Raw genomic sequence first — 4,382 nt, 5'->3', positions numbered from 1 at the left:
ATTCCTGCTCTCACGGTCCTCCCTTCTAAGGGGCCTAAGTGGCTGCCCTCCTGCCACTCCTCCTGGAGACCCTGGGGATGCAGTGGATTTACTGTACAAAGGCTCAGACTGTCACCTCCAGAGCACTCGGGGCCGAGGGGCCTCTCAGCAAGCACAGTGGGCAGTTGTGTAAAAGGCTCCTTCAGCTATTCACCTAACCAGTTAACTCAGCTCATCATAAGCAGAGGAATTAATTATATTTATTGGGTGCACAAATGCCAAAGCAAGCCCGCTTTAAGAATGCGTATAATATGTACGGCAGCTATTTCTAGCACAATGAAGCCAATTATTTTTAAAAATAAATCCTAGTCCTGGTGAGAGCATATCTATAGCAACTGTCGGGTGGTTATTCTGGTCTATCTCAGCAAGGAAAGTCAGAACTATGCAAACGGCCCCGTGCGCACTTCACGGGGAATGTTCCGTGCTCTCAAGCGCCCTCTCCCGGGCTAGGCCCTCTGGAGTGGCAGTCTGGCCCTGCTCCCTCACGCCCTGTCTGCAGACCTGGCGGGCTGGCCTCTCAGACTCCGGGCTGAGCTGGGTGCTGAGCCGGGGCCCTTTGTTTTTGCACGTGTGACTGCCCTCTGCTGCTGCCTTGGTCACTGAAGGAGGCCCTTCCACAAGGCCACTCCTCCCTCTAGCCCAGTGCTCTGTCTTTAGTCCTGTCCCCAGCTCTGCCACGTAAGTGCTCTCTGAGACTCCAAGCCACATCTCTCTGCGCTTACTCCCACCCACTCCGCTCTGCCTCTCAGCCCTCCTCTTACCCCGCCCTCGGCCACGGCTCTCCCGTGGGCTCCCACTCACGGTGACTTTCTGTGGAAGCCCGTGGCCTTTGGTTTCAGAGCTCTGTGCTCTGATGGCAGGCCCTGAGGCTCACTCCTCCCCTGGCTCACCTCGAGCTCAGCCCAGGGGGGCCTTCTCCACGCCCTCCTGCCATCGAAAAGCCATTCCTTGTCTGCTCTGTGGCCTGGCACCCTCACGGCCACTGTCCTGCTGTCAAACTGATGGCAGTCCTGGGCTTCCTCATCACGTCTCCCCCAGAGCCTCTGAAGCCAGAGTGCTGACTTCATAAACCACAAACCAGGAACAGCCTGGGCGGAGCTTTCAAGTGCCCATCCCCACCTCCCTCTGCACTGTGTCTGTCTCACTGCACGGGTGACGGGGCAGAATGGCCAGGGGCGAGCTCGCACGTGCCTGTTACATGCTTGTCCACGTCGCCCTAGCCCGAGGCCTTCATCCCGGCACTGTTTGCATCTCTGCTCCACAGGCGGGGACGCTGAAGCCAGCAAGAAGAGTGAGTACCTAAAGCCACAGCGACACGGGGCCTAGGCCCAGACCTCTCCTGGAGCAGTCCTGCCCTGAAGCCTGCCCTAGGATGGAAACACGTCCGCACGGCCGCGTCCCTTGTTAGAGGATTACGTTCTGTTCTTTTTTTCCAATTTATTTATTTATTTATTTATTTTAATGGCCAGCAAGCGACAGAGCAAGAGCAAGAGAAGAGAGAAAGTGAGAAAGCAAGCTGCCAGGTCCGGGACTTGAACGTCAGTCAGCCATGTGGGAGTCCAGAGCCTTAACTGCCATGCCACCTGCTGGCCCAGGTGGCTAAGTTCTTCGAGGACAGGATTTTGCCTATTTTCTTGGTAGCGCGGAGCCTGGCAATGGTGCTCACACCCCAGCCGCACAGTGAGTGTCAGCTGACGGGCTAGGTGCCTGAGACCCAGCTTCGCCGTCCCAGCCCCCAGGGTGCCTCTGCTGAGCTCGCCCTGCTCAGCCGGCCGCCAGGAGGACACAGTGTGGGCCTACAGCTCCGAGCCAGGGCCCCGGGGCATGCTCGGCGTGCAGCCTCCGTCTGGCCTCCTTGAAAATCGAGTGTCTCCACAGTTGTATCAGTTACTACCTATAGAGTTTGACACTGTCATACTTGCGCACGTGTGTTCACAATCATTGTGTTTTCTTGCTGTTTACAATGGGCATACAACATCCTGTCACCTTTTTGATTCTTAACGTGGTTTTATTTGAACATATATTTAGTCTTAAATTAAAATGTTGCCTGCTCTATATTTTATTTATTTTTCCCTTACCTATCTCATGTAGATATTAAGTCATTGTATCTTTTTTTTTTTTTGGAGAGATTTTTGCTATAGGGCGTGTGTGCTCGCCAGACAGACAGAGAGAGAGACAGAAAGAAAGCGAGAAATCACCCCCCAAGGAAAATGCCACGCCGCAATCCCTTTTCCTCCATTCTCCTCTTGGGATCTTGGGCACGCACGCACACATGCCCGGTGTGAGTTTAGCTGCCGAGTCCAGGACTTGAACCACGGTCAACTACATGGGAGTCCAGCCACATAGCCATTATGCTAACTGCTGGTCCCAACAATATCTGTTTTGAGAGTCATCATCTTTTGATAGGTGACCAGTATAATCCACTCACATTTATCATGCTTAATATTATATTCAGAATTATTTATCCATATTAGTTCATGTTTTTTGTTATTATATTCTTTTTATGTTCCTTTTTCTAAATTCCCTTGAATAGATTTTTTGCTCATTTTAATATAATCTATATTTAAAAATTTTTTTGGTGGTCATTCCTAACTTCACATCCATACTTATGCTTATTCTTCCTATCATTTAAAGAATGTATCATTATCAATTAAATATTACATGTGTATTTGTTTTGTTTCAGTAAATTCTTTAGCCGTCCATGTTCCCTGTATTCCTGGGGCTCACGTTTTTGCTGCAGTGCCGTCTTTTGGAATGGCTCTGAGAGTCTTTGTGTAATAGAAATGTCAAGGCCTCTATGTCTAAAACGCCCTTACTGGATAGCCACGTAGCAGTGCTTACTTAGCCGGATATAAAGTTTTGAGTTTAAAGATTGTTTTCCTTTGGGACCAGCAGGTGGTGGGGTGGTCAAGGCACTGGATTCCCACATGGCCCACAGTGGTTTGAATCCCAGGCCCGGCTTTGAAGTCACGCCAGGCACATGCGTTGTCTGTGCCAAGGTCCCGAAGGAGAGTGGAGACGGTGGGGGAGACTTCTACTCTGCTCTTACCATCCCTCTCCTTCCCTCCAGTGAGTGTGCGCTCTGTGACCAGAACGCGGACGGTGACGGTTTCCCTTCAGCATGGATACTGCCGTGCCGTGGCCTCCCTATGCCCAGTGCTGTTGGTGAACGCAACGTCGACCCGGCTGGTGTTTCTCTGGACACTTGCAAACATGTCCTCACGTTACCGCTTTTCTTTCTGCGACCCTAATGTGTGCGTGGGTAGGCCAAAGTCTTCCGTGTTTCTTACTCTTCAGATCCTTTTAATAGCTCACATATTTCTTTTGGAGAATTCTTAAGACTTATCTTGTGGCAAAGTAACCTCCAGCTAAATTCATCCTGCCATTTAACCCAGGTGTTGATCTAAGTCTAACTACCGCTGTCCCGTTTATTCTGTCCATCTGCTGTGGGCTCCTCGTCTTCTCTCTTTCCCACGGTAGCAATTACATTCCCAAGGAGGCTGATGATTTCTGCCGACGTACTCCCCCCGAGACGTTACCGGTCTTTGCTGGAAACGGGTTGGAGGGCTCACTGGCCGCTGCGAGGCGTCGTCTGCCTTGAGGACAGCTGTGGGGCCGAGGGAGGCGCACGGGCGAGGAGCCTCCGCGTGCAGGTGCGTGTCTTCCTTCACTCACGTCCTGCGTGGGAACTGTCCCCTCGGGCTCATTTCCCAATACTTGGCCTGTGAAGGAGGGTCAGGTACAGGAGTACTCAGCAGCTGAGCAGCCGGAAGGACCTGCTTTGAACTGCCCTCCATCCCAGAAAATGTGTAGGGAGACCTGGCTTTAGTTCACCACCGGCCACACCGCAGAGAGGGCATTCACAGAGCTTCTTGAATCACGAGCGCGTCCTCTATCCTAGAAAATGTCCACCGTGATCTCCTCAGAGATGAAGGGCTTCATTCTCTCATTCTGGGGAGCCACGTCAGGCACATCCAGCGCTTGGCCGGCATCCCGTGTCTGTTCTTCCCAGTCTTTTGCTCTCCGAGATCAGTCTTTCAGACCAGTAGCTCTGTAGTGCACTGTGCTCATCCTTTATTAAACTTACTCAGTACATTTTTAGTTTTATATCGCCATTTTTGGCTAGAATGTCTACTTTTTAAAATTCTTTTTTACATTTCTGTCTTTTTTGGAGATGACCCATCTTTATTTATTTATTTATTTATTTATTTATTTATTTATTTTTTGAGAGGTTTTTGCTATTATTTATTTATTTATTTATTTATTTATTTATTTATTTATTTATTTATTTATTTATTTATTTATTTATTTATTTATTTATTTATTTATTTATTTATTTATTT

General features: G+C 49.6%; 1 long non-coding RNA gene across 1 annotated transcript in view; it reads right to left on the bottom strand.

The window, feature by feature from the left end:
• LOC102473693 (uncharacterized) overlaps window positions 1–1,052 on the bottom strand; it is a 5,008-nt gene extending 3,956 nt beyond the window's left edge. The window contains exon 1 of the long non-coding RNA XR_335059.2: window positions 930–1,052. This is a non-coding gene — a long non-coding RNA (uncharacterized LOC102473693). The remainder of the gene's footprint in view (window positions 1–929) is intronic.
• Window positions 1,053–4,382: the final 3,330 nt, after the last annotated feature.

Source organism: Tupaia chinensis, unplaced genomic scaffold, assembly GCF_000334495.1.
Source record: "Tupaia chinensis unplaced genomic scaffold, TupChi_1.0 Scaffold000332_1, whole genome shotgun sequence".
Lineage (NCBI taxonomy): Eukaryota > Metazoa > Chordata > Mammalia > Scandentia > Tupaiidae > Tupaia > Tupaia belangeri.
This window is presented reverse-complemented; position numbering and strand designations above follow the sequence as displayed.